General features: G+C 43.7%; 1 protein-coding gene across 4 annotated transcripts in view; it reads right to left on the reverse strand.

Moving 5' to 3' along the window:
* The window catches only part of LOC144510814 (uncharacterized), a 109,538-nt gene extending 93,692 nt beyond the window's left edge, over positions 1–15,846 (reverse strand). For all 4 annotated transcript variants that reach the window (XR_013500695.1, XR_013500696.1, XM_078240732.1 and 1 more), the window contains exon 1: positions 15,355–15,846. The gene's annotated coding sequence lies outside the window, so the exon portion shown is untranslated. The remainder of the gene's footprint in view (positions 1–15,354) is intronic.
* Between the last annotated feature and the right edge of the window lie 8,738 nt (positions 15,847–24,584).

Below are 24,584 nucleotides of genomic sequence, written 5' to 3' on the forward strand. Positions count from 1 at the left end.
CTTATCAATGTCATTGTCGAGAAGATTTCATGAAAATGTTGCCTCAAATTCAATTTTGCTACTTCTATAAGTCACATTTGTTTCACTCAGGCGACTGAGGTTGGGTTCTATCTGTAAAAGCCAATTGTCTCTTTAATAGCTGGCAGTGTGTATTAACATGATGGCAAGGAAATTTAAACACAGTGAAATCTTGTTGTGGTCAATCTTGTTGGGCTTTAATCTGCTGACAATCATTAGCTAACTTGTGTAATCGTTTGCTCTGGAAAGATTTACATTTGTATGTTCTGTTTGAAGAAGATTTTAATTCAAACAAATCAGAAGATCCTGCTGAAAATAATTATCTTATTTAAGTAACATGCAAATAAATATATATTATCCCCGTCGCCACCCATTTTCTTTGGGAATGAACTAAAGGGCACACGCCAAGTTGTCCAATTAATCGGGCTCAGACGATGGCTTGGGCAAGCAGGATTGCTGAAAGAATTGTCATGTGACTCCGGAGGACCAGTTATATATCTCATATTAATTCAAAGTATTTTGTGCATTGCATCCCACGTAGAATCTGGAATTCCCTTCCCGCAACTTGTGGTGCACCAAGGCGGGCTTAGGTCCACCTCCAGAGTCCGAGCAAGGTTCGCCAGGATGTTGCCTGGTCTCAAGGGTGTTGACTATGAGGAGAGGTTGAATAAACTAGGATTGTTTTCACTGGAAAGAAGGAGGCTGAGGGGAGACCTGATAGAGGTCCACAAAATTATGAGAGGCACTGACAGGGTGGATAGTCAGAGGCTTTTTCCCAGGGTGGAGGTGTCAATTACAAGGAGGCACAGGTTCAAGGTGAGAGAGGGAAAGTTTAATGCGAGGGAAGCTTTTCAAACAGAGAGTAGTGGGTGCCTGGAACGTGTTGCCAGCGGAGGTAGTGGAGACAGGCATATAGTAACATTTAAGAGACATCTGGATGGGTACATGAATAGGGAAGGAATAGAGGGATATGGACCGAGTAAGGGCAGAAGGTTTTTTTTTAGTTTAGTTCGGGCAACATGATCGGCACGGGCTTGGAGGGCCAAAGGGCCTGTTCCAGTGCTGTACTTTTCTTTGTATTTCTTCAGACTCGCTAGTCTAGTGCCAGGGGCTTACAGCTTGATGGGTGCCACTCCACATCAAGTGTGGCTGACCAGGAGTCTCTCTCGCTCTTGACAGCAGCCATTGGCATGTTTGAAAGGATGTGTAGGTTGACACTCAATCTGTTTGGCCGCATTCTGAATGCACCTTCCTTGGCCATCAAGTCCTGGGGTGGGACTCGAACCCAGAGCTTCTGGCTCAGAGGCAGGAATGCCAACCCACTGCACCATAAGAATAATCTGGAATAGAACAGTGCAACTGTGGACATCAGTCCCCACTGTAATCCCATTTACCAGCGCCTTGAGTTAGCTATGCCATTATATTGATTTTTGAAACTAGCTCCAGCATGACTGCAATGAGTACAAAGTGAACCTTTAAAACTTTGGGAAGACACTCTCCGGCTGCCTTCACATTTTTAATTTTTAGTTGATGGAATGGCATCATCGCAAAACAGAGAAAAAACATACCACACATGAGTTGGATTTTCCACTGGTTCCCAGACAGTGAGTGTTGTTTAACCCTTTTCACTGTTCTGTTTTCTTTAGTTCAAGACTTTGGTGGAAAGTGTTTAAAACTCAAAGTGGTTCCATATGAGGAACGGCAAATTATATTTATATTGTGGGACTGATTGCATGAGATAGGGTTCAGTGATATGGTAAATCATCAGAATCATGCGATGGAGAAGCAGGACATGTGAGCTATCTTACTTCTGATGATTCTTTCAATGGATTATCCAATTAGTTAACGTCGTCTGCTTTACACTATCGATAAGAAGTTTAACAACACCAGGTTAAAGTCCAACAGGTTTATTTGGGAGCAAATGCCACAGGCATTTGCTACCAAATAAACCTGTTGGACTTTAACCTCGTGTTGTTAAGCTTCTTACTGTGTTTACCCCAGTCCAACGCCAGCATCCCCACATCATTTACACTATCAACCACAGTCAAAATTACCCCTAAGGTAGGAAATTCAGTGCCAACCCAGTCAACTGCCATGATCTGCTCAACATTTCCCAGAGGAGAGTCAACCCATGTAGTTGGCACCATCAGAAGACTACTTTTCAATCCTCAACACTTGTCGGTCAAAACAATGGGTGCTTTGCCTGAAAAGACAGTAGTATGGAATTGGCAATCAACGGGTCACCTGGATTCGAAACATCAGCTCTTTTCTCTCCTTACAGATGCTGCCAGACCTGCTGAGATTTTCCAGCATTTTTTCTTTTGGCAATCTAACTGGGCGCTGCCAATTTGTGTGGTACTGAACAATGCCACAAGAGATCCATTAACTTTAGTTTGGTTTACTTATTAATGTCATAAGTAGGCTTACATTAACACTGCAATGAAATTACAGTGAAAATCCACCAGTCACCACGCTCTGGCGCCTGTTCGGGTACACCGAGGGAGAATTTAGCACGGCCAATGCACCTAACCAGCACGTCTTTCAGACTGTGGGAGGAAACCGGAGCACCCGGAGGAAACCCACGCAGACACGGGGAGAATGTGCAGACTGGGCTCAGACAGTGACCCAAGACGGGAATTGAACACAGGTCCCTGACACTGCGAGGCAGCAGTGCTAACCGCTGTGCCACCCAAGTTCCAGTAACTTCCGTCTGCTGGTATTTTCATCTTTGAAGCAGCGAGGAGGTGGCTCAAGCCTCCCTTCAAAGACTTGAGCACAAAATCGAGGCTGGCGCTTCTGTAAGAGCTTTCACCTTTCAGCTGAGATGTTAAACTGAGAGCCCCTTCTGGCCTCACAGGCAGATGTAAAAGATCCCGCAGCATTGCTAAAAGAAGAGCTAGGGAATTTTGTTAACTATTTTTGTTCACCAAGTGTCATTACGTGATATGGAGCGAAGCTTGGTAGATGGGAGTTAGGTTGCAGGTCAGCATGATCTACTGAATGGTGAAACAGGCACAAAGGGCTATGTGGCCGACTCCTGTTTCTATGTCCTGGTCAACATTAGCCTCTCAGCCATTGGAACGAACAATATGATCATTTCATAGAATCATAGAATCCCTACAGTGCTGAAGGAGGCCACTTGGCCCACTGAGAGTGCACTGACCACAATCCCACCCAGGCCCTATCCCCACAACCCCATACATTTACCCTAGCTAGTCCCTCTGACACTAAGGGACAATTTATCATAGAAAATCATAAAATCATAGAAACCCTACAGTGCAGAAGGAGGCCATTCGGCCCATCGAGTCTGCACCGACCACAATCCCACCCAGGCCCTACCCCACATATTTACCCGCTAATCCCTCTAACCTATGCATCCCAGGACTCTAAGGGGCAATTTTTAACCTGGCCAATCTACGTAACCCGCACATCTTTGGAGTGTGGGAGGAAACCGGAGCACCCAGAGGAAACACATGCAAACAAGGGGAGAATGTGCAAACTCCACACAGACAGTGACACAAGCCGGGAATCAAACCCAGGTCCCTGGCACTGTGAGGCAGCAGTGCTAACCATTGTTCCACTGTGTTGCCCCCACTGTGCCACCATGCTGCCATCTCACTGCTGCTTGTTGGAGCTTGCTGTGGGCAAACTGGCTGCTATCTTTGCCTCAACAGTGTAGCAGTGACTTTACTTCAAAAGTATTTTAATGGCTAAGTGTTTTCAGATGTTTGGAGGTCCAGAGTAGTGATTATAAGTGCAAGTTATTCCTGTTACAGCTTGTACAATAATGATAATAGTGCTTCCAAAGCAGTGAGTATTGTTGGCCTGTTCTCAGTGGTCACTTTCTATGACATGATGTGCAAAACCAATTGACTATTCAAGCATGAGGGCTCTCACATCTAAGTTAGTTCCACATTCATTTACAAAGCACATGCATGGGCAGACACATATTTCTTTCAGAACTGCTGAATAACAATCAGGAATGACAGCTTTGGTCAGTTTCATCTCTAGTTCAGGTATACTCTTGTGGGGAGGCGATGGCCTAGTGGTATTATCGCTAGACTGTTAATTCAGAAACTCAGGTAATATTCTGAAGACCCGGGTTCGAATCCCACCACGGCAGATGGTGGAATTTGAATTCAATTATAAAAATCTGGAATTGAGAATCTACTGATGACTATGAAGCCACTGTTGATTGTTGGTCAAACCCATCTGGTTCACTAATGTCCTTTAAGGAAGGAAATCTGCCGTCCTTACCTGGTCTGGCCTACATGAGACTCCAGAGCCACAGCAAAGTGGTTGACTCTCAACTGCCTCCAAGGGCAACTAGGGATGGGCAATAAATGCTGGTCAGCTAGCAACGCCCATGTCCCACGAATGAATAAAACAAATGCTCAGACCTTGAACACACTCAGCTTTTAAATTGCAAATAACACAGCATTTCAAAATGTTATGCTATAATGATTGAATTCATAGAATCTCTACAGTGGAGAAGGCGGCCATTCAGCCCATCGAATCTGCAACGACTCTCTGACAGAGTATCTGACCCAGGCCCTATCCCTCACCCCCATAAGCCCATATGCGGCTAATCCACCTAACCTACACATCTTAAATTTAAAATTGATTTTTTTTTAATGTCACAAGTAGGCTTACATTAACACTGCAATGAAGTTACTGTGAAAATCCCCTAGTCGCCACACTCCAGTACCTGTTCGGGTAGACTGATGGAGAATTTAGCACGGCCAATGCACCCTAACCAGTGCGTCTTTTGGACTGGAGGAGGAAACTGGAGCACCCGGAGCAAACCCATGCAGACACGGAGAGAACGCTGGCGCTGTGAGGCAGCAGTGCTAACCACTGTGCCACCCTTATGTATGTGAAAGAAAGTGGGAAAGAGTGTTACCCATGCTGTGTCTTGAATTTCATATAGAAAAACCAACAACTTACTGAATGCAAACTTTTGTACATACCGTGGTGTCACAAGAATGAAAGATATACCCCAAATAATTAAGGATACAGGTCAATGGAGAGACTGGTAGAAAAACAGTTGCATATTGTGCATCATACGTTGGATTAAAGTGCCAAAGGATTTCTAAAAGAAATATTTTTTTCCACTAATCCTGTCTAGAGAAAGCTTACTGCCTTTGTCACTGTTTTATGGCACCTTTCCATTGTTAAGTTCCAATGGTAACTGCCGATGTAAATTTGCCATGCTGTAATCCTAGCCTCCCACCAGTGGTGGTACCATAACTCTTTAGTTTTAGCATCTCCCAGCTCCTCATCCTGATATTCCTACCTTCCAATCAACTTTATCTCTCAGCTCCCGTGATTTTGTTATTTAATTATTCAAGTAACATTAAATAACACACACCAGTAAAATGGGGACTGAATTATGCATGCACACTGTGCTCCAGTTGAGCCTTGCCCTCTAACTCCACTTCCCCTGGAGACTAAACTTGTTCTCGACTCCCTTTGTCTGCCGTGGTAATGCCATAGCTGCTTAACTAGTAGGTATAGCTATTTCAGTATTAAAAATCTTATGTGCAACGGTTACAGTTCAAGTGCAATAATTTCTGTCTTACATTCAATCATAATGCAACGAAAAGGCAAAGAATGTCAATTGTTGGTTCCTTCTAACATGTCGGAGTGCACAACAGCTGCAAACGTATCAAGGAACCTCTTCAAGCAATAGGAAGTATCTTTTAGAATCCTATAATAGGAGGCCATTTGGCCCATCTTTGTGTCAGGATACACCCAACAGCAATTAGCCTAAAATTGCCCTCTAAAATTTGAAAATAGGATGTGTGCGCACTCAGCAATGAGACCTTTGAGCATTGCAAAGATCAATTGGTTAAGGTACCTCCCCATTTTAACAGCAGAATAATACTGTGAGTTACAGGGCATAATTGCTCATAAAAAAATGAATCTCTGCCAGAACTGTCACAAACACATCTGCATTTCTCAATGAACAAGAATGGTCTCACTAAACTCCAACATACTCATAGGAAATTTATTGCTATATGGGAAATTATATTTTTATTGTGCCTACACACTAAGAAATGCACATGACAGCTTGGTCTGTCCTGTTTTTTTTTATGTGGAGATGCCAGCGTTGGACTGGGGTAAGCACAGTAAGAAGTCTCACAACACCAGGTTAAAGTCCAACAGGTTTATTTGGTAGCAAATTTAACCTGGTGTTGTGAGACTTCTTACTGTTTTTTTGTGTGCAGAGGCTCGGTTACGCTTATTCCAAAGCTCTGGGAGTTGTGGTGGTGACTTTGCTTTTAATTACTATCCAATAAATATTGCCATGAGTTTTTTATTCGATGAATACTTCCCAGTTCATTTGCTTTGAACGTATTTTTATATATGTAACACGGCTCTGCTCTGTCACACACCGAACAGGCGCCGGAGTGTGGCAACTAGAAGATTTTCACAATAACTTCATCACAGTGTTAATGTAAGTCTACTTGTGACACTAATAAATAAACTTTAAGCTTTGTTTTCTAATTCCTGGGCTAAAATGCCTCTTATTTAAACATAAGTGCATTCAAATAAACTTTAAGTTTCATTTTCTAATTCCTGTATTAAAATGCCTCATAATAATAAGCACATTCAGTGATTATAATCTCGTATTAAATAAATGTACTTCAAACAGAACGGCAACTGTAAATTTGGAACTAAGCAAGATTCTGTCAAAAGATATTAATCTTTAAACATTGCCATTCAGAACATATTCTCCGGGGAAACAATTAAACAGCCTCCACCTTATTTAAAATAAAAATGCCTGGACAACTTTATTTTTGTCGATGACTGGTTCCTCAGGGAATCCCATCCATCTTATTACAACACAAAATGACACAATGTCACTTTGACCAATCACGCTGTTAGCTTATAATGACATGTGGGTGGCTGTGATGTCAGGTACGAAAGTTTCCCATCCAATCAAAACACAAAGCAAAATAATTCCACTGATGAAGCAAATGGTCTTAATTAAATCGAGTCTACAGCTCAGAAGCAGATTATTTAGCCCAACTAGTCTGTTTCAGCATCTGTGCTCCACATTTAAAGTTTAAAGGTTTAAAGTTTATTTATTAGTCACAAGTAAGGCTTACATTAACACCGCAATGAAGTTACTGTGAAATTTCCCTAGTCGTCACACTCCGGCGCCTCTTCGGGTCAATGCACCTAACATTTAGGTGTTTCATTGAAGATTTTCATGGAGGAAATTAGATTAAGGCTTGCCCCCATCTCTCAGAGAAATGATCAATCTTGCTTGTTTATCTGCAACTGAATTCGACAATATAGTCCAAGAGGTAGGCTAGATCATAGAATCTCTGCAGTGTAGAAGGAGGCCATTTGGCCCACCGAGTCTGCAAGGACCCTCCAAAAGAGCATCTTACCCAGTCCCTCACCCCCCACCCTATCCCCGTAACCCACACATTTACTATGGCTAGTCCATCCAAACCTACACATCTTGGGACACTAAGGGGCAATTTAGCATGGCCAATTTACCTAACCCGCACATCTTTGGATTGTGGGAGGAAACCGGAGCACCCGGAGGAAACTCCACACAGACCCGAAGCTGGAATTGAACCCGGGTCCCTGGCACTGAGGCAGCAGTGCTAACCACCGTGCTGCCAATTGTGGGATTGAGATGTGAGACTTTTCATATATCAACTGGCACCTGCACAGTGCTTTCCATTCTCAATGCTCCACCACCTTAGAATGAGTACCAAATTCATTTTTAGTTACATTCACTGATTGAAACTTATGTCTTCTGATCTTCCAAAGTTTTCAAATAGTACTTCCACATGATCAAACTTTGCAGGGTCGGGGGAACACAAAAGAAGCTTTCCATTGAAGCCAGTGATCGGTTAACACCATGCAACATGTTAACCTGCCCTTCAGAATCAGCCTTAACCCCCTAAATCAAGTCTGAACACAAGGCAGTTACAACATCATGGCTGTGAACAACATCATTACTAATCTAATACTAAGCACTGGTGGCAGTACAACTAAGAAACCCAACACAAGTGACATGCACACCTTCTCGGAGAAAGATTGAGTAAAAAATAAATTAAACCCTTCACCATCTACAAGGTACAAGTCGGGGATGTGATGGAACACTCCCCACTTGCCTGGATGGGTACAGCTCCAACACTCAATGACACCATCCAGGACAAAGCAGCCCACTTGATTGGCACCACATCCACAAACATCCACTCCCTCCACCATTGACGCTCAGTACACACTGCTGTTACTACCTACAAGATGCACTGCAAAAATTCACCAAAGATCCTTAGACAGCACCTTCCAAACCCACAACCACTTCCATCTGGAAGGACAAGGTCAGCAGATGCTTGCGAACACCACCATGTGCAAATTCCCCTCCAAGCCACTCAGCATCCTGACTTGGAAATATATCACCGTTCCTTCAGTGGCTGGGTCCAAATCCTGGAATTCCCTCCCTAACAGCATGATGGGTCAACCCGCAGCACGTGGACTGCAGTGTTTCAAAGAGGCAGCTCACCACCACCTTTTAAAAGGCAACTAGCAATGGGTAATAAATGCTGGCCATAGCCAGCGACGCCTATGTCCCATGATTGAATAATAAAATCAAATTGAAGGAAACGTCAGTATCAGCGCGGGCCAGAGAATAGAAGGAAGCTACTGTGACCTTACTTCACAGTCATATGATCAGTTGTTACCTTATTTGAGAGCCAATTTTTAAAAAGCTGCACAAGTACTCCAATTACACTGAAGTCGGGCGAGGGGGAAAATTTAAATAATATTGGGAAACTCGTCAATTTTGACAGTCTAACAGTCGGATACTGGCTCCTAATAGTGACTGACTCTTAAATAATATTCCCTCACAATGTTCCAGCAAACATATATGCAACAAGGCAAGTATCTATTTACCCACACACTTACATTCAGATATATTAGTGGTGTAAGTGGTTTAAAAATGTTAACCATTTCCAATTACTGATAAGCACATTCTTCCTCACATTTTATCAAACAAGCTCAGTTTTGGCACAGAGCAGTTCTATTTAACACAGTGAGACAATCATTGCATTTAAAGCGACTGAATTTAGAGGACAGTTCAAACAAATTATTCAATGAAAACAGAACAGAACACAGAGAGAAAAGAAAGGCTGTCTCTAACTCTTTTCAGACCCAGTCAGAGAACAGCATTGGCAGTCGAAGTCAGCATGGGTTTGCAGTGTCTATCAATCCTGTTTACTGACGAGTTAATCGATTCCCAAGTGCAAAGGTCACTGCAAACTAGACTGGCATCATTTGCAGACTGCGTGTACGAGCTTTTGCTTGAATATTCTGCTTTGATTTCTGCTCATGTCAGTTGAAGAAAGAAAACTAACAAAACCTAGTTATTCTGTTGATAGATACGACATTTTTCTCCAGCCCTGCCAGGGTTCCCAGTGCAACTGAAATACTCTTGAGGAGCTGGACATGACAAATTTATCAATCACTTTAGTGTAGCTTTCATCAAAACTCATCGATTCCCTGAATTTCTTGTCTGACGTTTTGGCAATAAATCAGGAATGAATGCGCTATTCCAGACCTCTCTGGTTTTAGTTATATACTCAGTTCAAGAAGACGCACCTTTACACATAATATTTCCAAATTGCAGCTTCTCTTGGCTTGATAGATCACTTTAATTACATCATTAGATCGCAGACAACATAATTAACAATAACTGGAGAAAGACATTTGCAAAAAGTACTAACTGCTTTAGTGGGCAGTAAGTAGTGGACTCATTGAGCTTAGGCCAATTTCTCATCTCACATTTTTCTTGTAAATGAATGTTCTAAGTATTTAATGTAAAATAAATTGTAACGTGCACCATCTCTCAAACTGAAAAAAATATATTGAGCAATCAATGTAATGTTTACCTCAAACACAAATACTATTGTAAAGCTTTGGACAAGTTGGTGGAGATATTGGCTCGCAGTTGGAAGAAACCACGAATTAAAGCATTATGAAAGGTTGGCTCCTAATGGGTGTCACTTACATTTAAGATGGCAGTAAGCTTTACTTTTTGGTAAAATATATTTTTCTATGAAAAGTTTAAAATATACATATTAGAATATTTGCGTCAGCTTATATGCCTTGCTTATGAACTTGCCAGCAACTTATTTCACTGTTATCACATTTCTTATGAAACTTACTGGTGACATATTTATTTGTGTTCATGATAGCCTTTCACATCCTTCTGACAACGACTGATAAACTATCTGGGTGGCCGCAGTACTGGGACCCAACCCACACAAACACAGCACACCAGCCACTCAAGGACATGTTTGTTCCCTCAATTTTAGCATCGGATAGAAAACATAGAACCAAGAACAAAATTCAGCAACGAAAATAAGTCTTAGTAGGAAATAATCAACAATCAGAAGTTTTTTTTATTAAATGTTCTATTTATTTTCCATGGTAAAATTCAATACAATCCTAAAGTAAAAGCAAGCTTATTAACCAGGACTCTGAAATAAATTTGCCTATTATCCATATTGTCTCCATTGGCTAATGGGCTCCCCTATTCCTCGGTTGGCTGCCATGTTTCCAATATTACAAGTGACCACACTTCAAATGTGCTTCTTTAGCTGAGAGATGCTGCGAAATACACAAATTAAATTCAAGTCTTTTTTGTCTATTTTTAGATTGCCAACTTATTTTAAAAGCAATTACTTTAAAGTTTATTTATTAGTGTCACAAGTCGGCTTACACTAACACTGCAATGAAGTTTCTGTGATAATCCCCTAGTTGCCACATTCCATTGCTGTTCGGATACACTGAGGGAGAATTTACAATGCACCTAACCAGCTTTTAGACTGTGGGAGGAAACCCAAGCACCCAGAGGAAACCCACGCAGACACAGAGAGAACGCGCAGACTCCACACAGACAGTGACCCAAGCCAGGGACCGAACCCAGGTCCCTAGCGCTGCGAGGCAGAAGTGCAAACCACTACGCCACCGTGCCGCCATATTTTTACCGGGTTACCATTTGCTACCATGAGCAGGGGACATTGTCCTAGTATTTTTTTTTTCACTTGAAAACAAAGTTAAATATCACTTTCAACTATTTTCACCTAACTATATTTTCCACTTCACCAATGGTGATTTTCATGAGTTAACATCTTAAAAATCTTTCCTCGAATTATTCACAATCTGAAATGCATATCCCGGATATTTCTGATCCCTGTGAATCTTGATTAAACAGTCACTCACATCAGAACAGTCACCCCAGTCATTGAAATGTCGACAATACTGAAGCTATCAGAAGCCTATGAGTCAAAAAAGCAAAACACTCCTGATCTCTTTGGTCATTTTTGTATCATAGATGATTACTGCAGGAACAATAAGGATTTTTAGGGGCATTATGATTGTGTAACTGAAACACACCTGCCCCTAAAAGTCCCTCACTTTCCCTGCGGAACTGTGTTCATTTTTAAATAGGCAGAATCTGAGCTATTGATCTGCTAACTGGCTCAGGGTACAGATTTATGGCTGTTCCAATTCTGTACCAGGACCACATTACAGTAACTCATTTAACTCGAGTGACACCTTTTATTTTGTCTTAAATCTCATCAATTAAATATATTCAAACTAACATTTACTCCATAGTTTATTTTCGAAGTGCAACAAGAAGTTAAACTTTATAAAACATTATACTGATAAAGTTCACAGTAAACACTAGATTTGAGAATAATTAACATCGCTTAGCTACACAAAGTGAAGTTACAAAAAAGGTTACAAAAGAAGTGAAGTTACAGTTATACTAAATACCTTGAATTAATTAATATAATTAGAAAGAGCTATTAAAATATTGCTACCATACTATGTGTTACCGCGTAAATTACCGCGCAATACATGACTATATTTAAAACAAGTTAAAATCAAATATACCACAGTTTGAAAGTCATATTCAGATCATTTAAAAGGCTCGTCTAGTAACTACTTGTTACAGGTCTTAGGGAAAGTTATACTCAGAGGTTTACTGATCATTAGAGAACCCCCATCCTTATCCGTCGCCAGGAGGACACAGGCCAGGATACTCGATATAATCCAGAGGAGGAAAAGGAGCGCTGATGTTTAAACTTGCAGGCGAATGCGTGATTTCCAAAAGCGGGACTTTACGGGCCAGTTGGTTCCTGTTAAACATCTCAACTCGCCCCTAAAATCCCGCCCCAGGGTTCACTCCCAAATCGGCTTTTCTCTTTAACTCTCTCTCGCTTTCCCCCAACCCTCCCCTCTTCTCTGACCAGAAATCCCCACCGTCTTCTTTCCACGGGCACTTGTCAGTAGGTTCAGTTCTCGCAATCCGTGACCCAACTTGTATCAATACAGCTGGATCTCAAAGAGGGAGCTGGGAGAGTGCGGCTGCTGCCTTGGAGCGCGGCTGGTATCTTATCACTTTGCACACATTCCAAATATTACACTCCCGTTTTTTGTTACTAAAGCAGGGAGATTTCGTCGCCCTGAAACTGAAACTAAGTGTCGCTGATTTGGATATCACAGTGGCTGACACGCAGTTAACATTTAAAGCCATTCTTGACTTGCTTGCTGCACTTTTTAGTTCTTTCCTGGGGCTCTGCGGACACGTCCCGCGCACAGTTTCACCTGGCCCTCACAATGCAAGTCCCACTCCCTGAGACAACCAGAGGGACTCGTTATTCTCAACTCGCTGCAGTTTGAAAGCACCATTGAATCTGTTCGGGTTGATCCCTCTCAATTGTCTGATTCGGCCACAATTAATGCCACCCCCCCCCCCCCCCCCAACACACACACACTCTCTCTCTTAAACCTGGCTGCTGGAGTCTCGGTTTGGGGATTGACGCGGCTGTCAGTTGTTGAAACCGAGCTGCCAAGTCATTTCGCATGTTTATGTCACATGTTAAACTTCACGTGTCCATTCCGCGTGTTAGCTTTTCACACGTTAATTCCACGCATTGGTGCCACCTGTTAATCACTGCCAAATGTCGCATGTTGCTAACTTCACGTTAAATCCCGCATGCTAATCTCATGTTGCTAATTTCACAGTCAAATCCCGCATGTTAGTCTCATGTTGCTAATTTTACATGTCAAATCCCGCATGCTAATCTCATGTTGCTAATTTCACATGTCAAATCCTGCATGCTAATCTCATGTTGCTAATTTTACATGTCAAATCCCGCATGCTAATCTCATGTTGCTAATTTCACGTGTCAAATCCTGCATGCTAATCTCATGTTGCTAATTTCACGTGTCAAATCCCACATGCTAATCTCATGTTGCTAATTTCACATGTCAATTCCCACATGTTAGTCTCATGTTGCTAATTTTACATGTCAAATCCCGCATGCTAATCTCATGTTGCTAATTTCACATGTCAAATCCTGCATGCTAATCTCATGTTGCTAATTTTACATGTCAAATCCCGCATGCTAATCTCATGTTGCTAATTTCACATGTCAAATCCCGCATGCTAATCTCATGTTGCTAATTTCACATGTCAAATCCCGCATGTTAGTCTCATGTTGCTAATTTTACATGTCAAATTCCGCATGCTAATCTCATGTTGCTAATTTCACATGTCAAATCCCGCATGCTAATCTCATGTTGCTAATTTCACGTGTCAAATCCCGCATGCTAATCTCATGTTGCTAATTTCACATGTCAAATTCCGCATGTTAGTCTCATGTTGCTAATTTTACATGTCAAATCCCGCATGCTAATCTCATGTTGCTAATTTCACGTCAAATCCCACATGCTAATATCATGTTGCTAATTTCACATGCCAAATTCCACATGTTAGTCTCATGTTGCTAATTTTACATGTCAAATCCCACATGCTAATATCATGTTGCTAATTTCACATGCCAAATTCCGCATGTTAGTCTCATGTTGCTTATTTTACATGTCAAATCCCGCATGATAATCTCATGTTGCTAATTTCACGTGTCAAATCCCGCATGCTAATCTCATGTTGCTAATTTCACGTCAAATTCCACATGCTAATCTCATGTTGCTAATTTCACATGCCACATTCCGCATGTTAGTCTCATGTTGCTAATTTTACATGTCAAATCCCGCAGGCTAATCTCATGTTGCTAATTTCACATGTCAAATTCTGCGTGTTAATCTCATGTTGTTAATTTCACATGTTAAATCCCCAATGTTAATCTCACGTGTTGCTAATTTTACATGTCAAATTACACATGCTCATCTCATGTTGCTAATTTCACAGGTCAAATTCTGAGTGTTAATCTCATGTCGCTAATTTAACATGCTGAATCCACATGCTAACCTCACCTGTTGCAAATTTCACATGTTAAAATCCGCATGTTAATCTCACGTTGCTAACTCCACGTGTTAATCTCACCTGTTACTAATTTCACATGCGAAATCCCGCACGTTGATCCCACGTCGCCAATTTTACATGCCAATCCCATGTTGCCAATTTCGCGTCAATTTCCGCGTGTCAATTTCTCACGTAGCCAATTTCACATGTCAATCTCATGTCGCCAATTTCAGGTCAAATCGCGCGTGTTTATTCTCACGTGTTGCTGATTTCACATGTCAAATTCCACGTGTCAAATTCGCTCCTGACTTTCCCTTTGCTCCGGCGACCGAGGGGATTTTTTTCATTTATGAATCTGTGGCGTTGGAAAGGCAGCCTCGGCGCTTATCGGAATGTCGATGGGAACTGTTAATAAATCTGCTACACCACAGGATCTGTTTACGCAACTTCCAGAAGGTCGGGATTGAGTAATACACTGGAATATTGTATCTGCTTCTACAGGGCGACGCTTTAATCACACACACACGCACACACAGCACGATTACACTGGAGCGACCAGATCCTACCTACAACAGACTTGATCATAAGCAAGGGACCACGAGTAGTCTAGCCTGTGTCTATGTGAAATGTCATAGATTTACATTACGATCACGTAAAGAGAGAGGGAGAGAGAAAAAAAACTGCTCCCATCTGCTGTCACGAAGCTCCTTCCCTCCTGCAGCCGGGCTGTGAATACATGTACTTTGACTCAATCTGCCCTAAAATAAAATATAACACACATTCGCCTCCCCGCAATCCACATCTTGCCTGTTACATCGCCGCCACATTAAAGCGTTGGGACAGGCTACACACCAGCACGTGTCTCCAACAGAGGTTTGTCGCTACTTCGGTTTATAAATATTATATATATACATAGTTGGTGGATATCCTGTTGCTGCCGCTGTCCTCAAGCAGGGTGAGGAGGGCCGAGCACGTTATCGATAAGAGGCAAAAAGAATGGTTCAAAAATAAAATCAGTCCCCAATACTCACTTGAGAAGTTTAGGATCTCCGGCAGTCAATCCCCCTCCCCTTCACCCCGCAGGAAACAGGAGTGATTCTCTCGCCTGCTCCTCCAGACCAAACCCCCTGAGTCATTATTCTCTCCCTCTCTGTCTGGAAGCTCACACTGCTTAAAGGACTCTTGGATATTTCTTCGTAGAGTCACGCCATCAGGTTTTTTTTTTCCGTGTCTGGTGGTGGTGGGGGGGGGGTGGTGAAGAAGAGAAAGGGTGGGGAAGGGGTGGGGAGAAGAGAGGGAGACTGGGAATTGCAAATCAAACTTTTAACAACCAAACAAAAAAAAGGAGTAGTTTGCATGAATTATCCCCCCCCCCCTCTCCCTCCCTCTCCCTCCCTCCAAGATCTGGAAACATCTCCCAAGGCAGATCCCCAATTCGATCAGTGTTGCCAACACTAAACGCCTCTTTGCTTCTCCCTTCCTCTCTGTCTGGTGCAGTGCTGTTAATGTTGACACGTTTCTGTAGCAGAGGGCAATGTTTTAATGTCGGCTGGAGCTGCCTTAACGTCAGGCTCGTATTGAATGGGTGTTTTTTTCTCTCACTCCCCTCTTCCCCCCCCCCCTTTTTTTTAAAGAAATCACCTCCAAATATAGTAACACGGAAGGGACATTCCTAGAAATTAGGGAGACGTCAAAAAAAAAGTGGCAGGAGTCGCGTCTCTGCTTCCCAACTGCAGGGGGAGCGCTGGAGACCGTCCCCCCCTTCCTAGTCCCCACCTAGCCTGTCCTTCCTGAACATCCCCTCCCGATCATCAATTAACTTCAAAGTCTATCTTTTAGAGTCACAAGTAGGTTTACATTAACACTGCAATGAAGTTACTGTGAAAATCCCCCAGGCACACAGTTGAGAAGTTCTGAGGCCTGTTTTCTCTCTGGAATTTAGAAGGTTTAAGGGGTGATCTGATCGAAGCCTTCAAGATGCGGGCGACACGGGTGACACAGTGGTTAGCACTGCCGCTGCACAGCGCCAGGAAACCGGGTTCGATTCCGGACTCGGATGACTGTGTGGTGTTTTCCTGTTCTCCTCGTGTCATAGAGGTTTACAGCATGGAAACAGGCCCTTCGACCCAACTTGTCCACGCCCTTTTTTTAAAAACCCCTAAACTAATCCCAATTGCCCACATTTGGCCCATATCCCTCTATACCCATCGCACCCATGTAACTACCTAAATGCTTTTTAAAAGATAAAATTGTACCCGCCTCTACTACTACCTCTGGCAGCTTGTTCCAGACACTCACCATCCTCTGTGTGAGAAAATTGCCCCTCTGGACACTTTTGTATCTCTCACCTCTCACCTTAAACCTATGCCTTCTAGTTTTAGACTCCCCTACCTTTGGGAAAAGATATTGACTATCTACCTTGTCTATGCCCCTCATTATTTTATAGACCTCTATAAGGTCACCCCTCAGCCTCCTACGCTCCAGGGAAAAAAGTCCCAGTCTATCCAGCCTCTCCTTATAACTCAATCCATCAACTCCCGGTAGCATCCTAGTAAATCTTTTCTGCGCTCTTTCTAGTTTAATAATATCCTTTCTATAATAGGGTGACCAGAATTGCACACAGTATTCCAAGTGTCTGCGTGGGTTTCCTCCGGGTGCTCAGGTTTCCTCCCACAGTCCAAAGATGTGGAGGTTAAATGAATTGGCCATGCTAAATTCCCAGAATCACAGAATACTAGTGCAGAAGGGGCCCTTCGGCCCATCGAGTCTGCACCGACGCATGAAAGGGCCTGACCTGCTCACCTAATCCCACTTGCCAGCACTTGGCCCACAGCTTTGAATGTGGAAAATTGGGCGGGGATCCTGGATTCAGGATTCAATCCTGGACCGGGGAGCGGCGCGGGCTTGGAGGGCCGAAGGGCCTGTTCCTGTGCTGTATTGTTCTTTGTTCTTTGTTCTTTGTTATGATGTGCCAAGCACTCATCCAGGTACTTTTTAAAGGATGTGAGGCATCCCGCCTCCACCACCCTCCCAGGCAGCGCATTCCAGACTGTCACCACCCTCTGGGTAAAAAAAGTTTTCCTCAAATCCCCCCTAAACCTCTCACCCCTCACTTTTAACTTGTGTCCCCTTGTAACTGACCCTTCAACTAAGGGGAACAGCTGCTCCCTAACCACTCTGTCCATGCCCCTCATAATCTTGAACACCTCAATCAGGTCACCCCTCAGTCTTCTCTGCTCCAATGACAACAACCCAAGCCTATCCAATCTCTCTTCATAACTTAAATGTTCCGTCCCAGGCAGCATCCTGGTGAATCGCCTCTGCAACCCCGTCCGGTGCGTTCACATCCTTCCTATAATGTGGCGACCAGAACTGCACACAGTACTCCAGCTGTGGCCTCACCAAAGTTCTTTACAACTCCATCTCTGCTTTTGTAATCTAGACCCCGATTGATAAAGGCGAGTGTACCATATACCTTTTCCACCACCCTATTTACCTGCCTTTCCGCTTTTTCTTCTAAATTGCTCCTTAGTGTCAGGGGGATTAGCAGGGTAAATATCTGGCTTTGCAAGGATAGGGCCTGGGTGAGATTGTTGTTGGTGCAGGCTCCAAATGGCCTCCTTCTGCACAGTAGGGATTCTATGATTCTACGTAGACAAAGCCTTAGCCTATATGTGGAGTTATGAGGATAGGGCCTGGATAAGATTCGCTGTCGGAGATTCGATGCAGACTCAATGGGCCGAATGGCCTCCTTTTGCATAGTAGAGATTCTATGATACTAACGCGAGGCAGACAGGGTAGATGAAGATTAAATATTTCCCACTGGTTGGAGATTCTAGGGGGCACAGTTTCGGGCCAGTCCATTCAGGAGAGAGGAAGCATTTCTACACATTTCTACTGTCATATGAGGAGCGGTTGAGGGGTCTGGGCCTGTACTCGGTGGAGTTTAGAAGGATGAGGGGGGATCTTATTGAAACTTTCGGAATACTGAGAGGCCTGAATAGAGTGGACATGGAGAGGATGTTTCCACTAGTGGGAGAGACTAGAACTCGAGGGCACAACCTCAGAGTGAAGGGATGCTCCTTTAAAACTGCGATGAGGAAGAATTTCTTCAGCCAGAGAGTGGTGAATCTGTGGAATTCATTGCTACAGAAGGCTGTGGAGGCCAGGTCATTGAGTGTCTTTAAGACAGAGATAGATAGGTTCTTGATCAATAAGGGGATCAAGGGTTCCAGGGAGAAGGCAGGAGAATGGAGATGAGAATCACATCAGCCATGATTGAAGGGCGGAGCAGACTCGATGGGCCGAATGGCCTAATTCTGCTCCTATATCTTATGGTCTTATGGTCTACACATAAAGGGTGGGAGAGGTTTGAAACTCTTCCACAAACGGTAGTTGATGTTAGATCAGTTGTTCATTTTAAATCTGAGATAGTTTTGTTAATCAAGGGTATTAAGGGATATGAGTCAAAGGCAGATAGATGAAGTTAGGCCACAGATCAGCCATGATCTCATTGAATGGCTTGAGGGGCTGAATGGCCTATTCCTGTTGCTGTGTTCCTCCCCAAGTTCTATCTCATTAAGTCCAACTGCATTAGATAATTCAAAATTTTCATAAATGACCTGGATGAGGAAGTGGAGGGATGGGTTGGTAAGTTTGCCGGCGACACGAAGGTTGGTGGGGTTGTGGATAGTCTGGAGGGATGCCAGAAGTTACAGAGGGACATAGATAGGATGCAAGACTGGGCGGACAAGTGGCAGATGGACTTCAACCCAGATAAATGCGTAGTGGTCCATTTGGGCAGGTCAAATGGGATGAAGGAGTACAATATAAAGGGAAAGACTCTTAGTACGGTGGAGGATCAGAAGGACCTTGGGGTCCGGGTCCATAGGACTCTAAAATCGGCCCGCAGGTGGAGGAGGTGGTTAAGAAGGCGTATGGTGTGCTGGCCTTTATCAATCGAGGGATTGAGTTTAGGAGTCCGGGGATAATGATGCAGCTATATAAGACCCTCGTCAGACCCCACTTGGAGTACTGTGCTCAGTTCTGGTCGCCTCATTACAGGAAGGATGTGGAAAAGATTGAAAGGGTGCAGAGGAGATTTACAAGGATGTTGCCTGGATTGAGTGGCATGCCTTATGAGGATAGGCTGAGGGAGCTCGGTCTTTTCTCCTTGGAGAGACGTAGGATGAGAGGAGATCTAATAGAGGTATATAAGATGTTGAGAGGCATAGATCGGGTGGACTCTCAGAGGCTTGTTCCCAGGGTGGAAATGGCTGCTACGAGAGGACACAGGTTTAAGGTGCTGGGGGGGGGTAGGTACAGGGGAAATGTTAGGGGGAAGTTTTTCACACAGAGGGTGGTGGGCGAGTGGAATCGGCTGCCGTCAGTGGTGGCGGAGGCAAACTCAATAGGGTCTTTTAAGAGACTCCTGGATGAGTACATGGGACTTAATAGGATGGAGGGTTATAGGTAGGCCTAAAAGGTAGGGATATGTTCGACACAACTTGTGGGGCCAAAGGGCCTGTTTTGTGCTGTAGTTTTTCTATGTTTCTATGAAATGTGAAACAGAAATGCTATCCAAGTCCAACAACATCGGCAAGGAGGGAAAATAATCCTAAAATTTCAGATACAAAGGATAATAAAACAGTAAAATTATCTTTTCTTTGTGTGTATCTAATGTCAACATAGAACATTGCTGCAGTCAGTTATAAGGCTGAGGCAGTATCTGGGAAAGAACAATGTCAAACAGTTTTCAAATCCAAATTTAGAAAAATCCTTTATTTATGTAGAGTCTTTCATGACCTCAGGCCCAAATCCCAAAGTATTTTGTTGAAGTTCATTCATCTTTGTAATAAAATCACAGCACAGAATCATAGAATGCCAACAGTGCAGAAGAATGCATTTGGCCCATCGAGTCTGCACTGACTCTCTGACAGAGCCTAAGCCCTCTACCCCACCCTATCCCTGTAATCCTACACATTTCCCATGGCTAATCCATGTACCCTACACATCTTTGGACACTAAGGGGTAATTTCACATGGCCAATCCACCTAACCTGCACATCTTTGGACTGTGGGAGGAAACTGGAGCACCCGGAGGAAACCCATGCAGACTTTTTTGATCTGATTTGATTTATTATTGTCACATGTATTGGGATACAGTGAAAAGTATTGTTTCTTGCCCGCTATACAGACAAAACATAACATCCATAGAGTACATAGGGGAGAAGGAAAGGAGAGGATGCAGAATAAAGTGTTACAGTCATAGCTAGGGTGTAGAGAAAGATCAGCTTTAATATGTGGTAGGTCCATTCAAAGGTCTGATGGCAACAGGGAAGAAGCTGTTCTTGAGTTGGTTGGTACGTGATCTTAGACTTTTGTACCTTTTTCCCAATGGAAGAAGTTGGAAGAGAGAATATCCCTAGTGCGTGGGGCCCTTGAATATGATGGCTGCTTTTTAGAGGCAGTGGGAAGTGTCAACAGAGTCAATGGATGGAAGGCTGGTTTGCGTGATGGACTGGGCTATGTTCATAACCCTTTGTAGTTTCTTGTGGTCTTGGTCAGAGCAGGAGCCACACCAAGCTGTGATACATCCGGAAAGGATGCTTTCTATGGTGCACCTGTAAACATTGTTAAGAATTGTAGCAGACATGCTGACTTTCCTTAGCCTCCTGAGAAGTAGAGGTGCTTGTGGGCTTTCTTAACTGTAGCGTTGGCATGGAAGAGAACATGGAAACTCCACGCAGTCAGTTACCCAAGCCGGGAATTGAACCCGGGTCCCTGGCGATGTGAGGCAGCAGCGCTAACCACTGCACCACTGTGCCACCCAATGCAGTCATGCAAGATTCACGGCGGACAATCTGCACACAGTGAGCGCAGTGATTAAATAAATGACCAGATAATCTGGGTTTTTTTCACCACTGCTGAAGGAACAATGTCACCAGGGCACTTAGAGGGCACTACTTTCAATCAAGCTGTGGGATCTTTTACAGCGACTTGAGAGGACAGACTTAGACTTGCTTTACTGCCTCATTTAAAATACAGCACCTTCAGTGCCTCAGCAACAGTTCCATACATTGAAACATTGGAATGAAATGAACTACAGTTCACTTGGACGGTTAAGAAGTATGAATGTACTGTCTGCATTCATAATAGTTCCATTATAAACTGATGAGTGCATGCTTTAGCTCAGTACTCTTCCATTTCTGAGATCTGGTTTGAATCTGACCCAGACTGATAAAGTGAAGATCTCTGTCCTATTGGGAAATGAATTTGAAGAGTGCCAGACCAGTTCTCAGGCTGCATGGACCCACAATACAAAAAATAGCTGAAGTTCTGCATTCATTACCATGTGGTAAACCACTGTTAGCTTATTGCCTGTGTGTGTGTGACATACCTGGACACGTCCCTGCCGGCCCTGCCCGGGACTCCTCCCCCCCCTGGTCCAGGTATAAAGGTGACTGCTCCCCACCCCCTGCCTCAGTCTCTGGACCAGTTCATCGGCATGGGTGTGCTCCAAGTCTTTTGCTAATAAAAGCCTATTTGTTCTTGCATACAAACTAGTCTTTGCTTGATTGATGGTGCATCATACCAATACTTGGCAATCTGACTCAGAGGGCACATGTTGGTGTAAGGAGTGACAGCAATTCATTTCAGTGCAGTGCCGTGCACTGTGTCTCAGCTGTTTCAGCCAAAGGGAGAGAGCTGTACTGTATTTAATCTGTGCTAACCACTGTTAGCTATGTTGTCCCTGACCTGGCAGTGCATAGAAAATGGGGAAGTAATGGCCTAGTGCTATTATCACTAAACTATAAATCCAGACACTCAGCTAATGCTCTGGGGACCCTGATTCGAATCCCGCCACGGCAGTTGGTGGAATTTGAATTCAATAAAAGAAAAATATCTGGAATTAAGAATCTACTGATGACCATGAAATCATTGTCGAAAAAACCCCCATCTGGTTCCCTAATGTTCCTTAGGGAAGGAAATCTGCCACCTTTGCCCGGTCTGGCCTACACGTGACTCCAGAGCCACAGCAATGTGACTCTCAACTGTCCTTGGGCAACTAAGGATGGGCAATAAATGCTGGCCAGCCAGAGATGCCCATGTGCCATGAATGAATTTCAAAAAAATCTATTCTCGCATTGATGCAACCCCACCCCCAAATATAGTTTACAATCACCAAAACAAAGGATGCAGGAATATTTCCCTAAGAAATAAAGTATGGAAAAGTTCAATTTTCTAGTCTTGATGTCCATAATAAAAGAAGAGGAACTTCATAGATTTCTATTTAATATCTCCTTTTTGGCTTAGCAAAAATATAATAGCTCTGTTGGTTTAGCTCAGTTGGCTGGACAGCTGGTTAGCGATACAGAGCACTGGCAATAGCGCAGGTTCAATTCCCGTACCTGCTGAAGTTAGTCATGAAGGCTCCACCTTCTCAACTTTGCCCCTTGCCTGAGGTGTGGTGGTCCTCAGGTTAAATCACCACCAGTCAGCTCACTTCCTCAAAGGGGACAGCAGCCGATGGTCATCAGGGACTATGGCCACTTTACCTTTGCAATGCTGAGAAGCAACATCAGATGTTCTTCAATCGTGGAACGACTATGGCGCAGAAGGAGGTCATTTGGCCCATCATCTCTGCACCTCCAAACAAGCAACATGACCCCGGCCTTTCGCCAAATTAAGGCGCTTAATAAGCCAAGTTTTTGTTGGTGGAGTCAAGTGCGGCATGGTGGTTAGCCACTGGACCTGGGTTCAATTCCGACCTCGGGTCACTGTCTGTGTGGAGTCTGCACGTTCTCCCTGTGTCTACATGGGTATCCTCCGGGTGCTCCGGCTTCCTTCCACAGTCCAAAGATGTGCGGGTTAGGTGGATTGGCCATGCTAAATTGCCAGTTAGTATCAGGGTAAATACATGGGGTTACAGGGATAGGGCCTGGGTGGGATTGTTGTCAGTGCAGACTCGATGGGTCGAATGGCCTCTTTCTGCCCAGGAGGGATTGTGCGTCTTTATTCCATGCTATTGCTGCTGATGTCTCACTATCACAGACACAGTCAAATACCAATTTATATGCGCACATTTCACACGCTAGCCATTGCATTATGGAATACATATATTTAAAACAAATCTACATTTCTGAATCATAGCTATAGACAACTACTTTATATAATATCCAAGATTTGAAACAAGTTTCCTCGCTTTCAAATCTTGTTCTGTTTCCTGCTGCTCTGTTTTTCAAACGTTCTACGGCGATTTGGGATGTTGCACTTTATTTATTTTTGTCTTCAGGAAATGAGTGGTGCCCATTCTCAAAATATACAGAAAGAGGAAAGTCTATCACGTGGTTCCCTCCCACCACACATAACTTGATAGTCTCACAGGAAGACATGTCCTCCTCTCGTTATTTATCAGGATGTTGAAGAACGATAAAGCTAAAAGAGTAAAGTGTTGGTTTCCATTGGAATCCTGGAGAATAAAACATCATGCCAATATGGGGACATTGAAGATAGGAGACAACAGACATTCACTGAAGCAATGAGTCATAGTATCCCTACAGTGCACAAGAAGGCCATTTGGCCCTTCGAGCCTGCACCGACAACAATCCCACCCAGGCCCTATACCTGTAATCCCATGTATTTACCCCACTAATCTCCCTGACACTAAGGGACAATTTAGCATGGCCAATCAACCTAACCTGCATATCTTTGGGACTGTGGGAGGAAACCGGAGCACCCGGAGGAAACCCAGACAGACATGGGGAGAACGTGCAAACTCCACACAGTCACTCGAGGCCAGAATTGAACCCAGGTCTCTGGCGCTGTGAGGGAACAGTGCCACTGTGCCCATGACAGCATGGTGGCACAGTGGTTAGCACTGCTGCCTCACAGCTCCAGGGACCTGTGTTTGATTCCCGGCTTGGGTCACTGTCTGTGTGGAGTTTGCACATTCTCCCTGTGTCTGTGTGGGTTTCGTCCGGGAATTCCAGTTTTCTCCCACAGTCCAAAGATGTGCGGGTTAGGTTGATTGGCCCTGCTAAAATGCCACTTAGTGTCCCGGGATGTGTAGGTTAGAGGATTAGCAGGGTAAAAATGGGGAGGTTACGGGGATTGTTATCGGTACAGACTCGATGGGCTGAATGGCGTCTTCTGCACTGTAGGGATTCCAGCATAACAGGCAAAGGGAATAACTCAGTTTCTACCAAAAGCTTATGTTTGGACTCTTATTATTGTGAAGCATCCTCTGCTCACTGAACCTA

Source organism: Mustelus asterias, chromosome 23 (assembly GCF_964213995.1).
Source record: "Mustelus asterias chromosome 23, sMusAst1.hap1.1, whole genome shotgun sequence".
Lineage (NCBI taxonomy): Eukaryota > Metazoa > Chordata > Chondrichthyes > Carcharhiniformes > Triakidae > Mustelus > Mustelus asterias.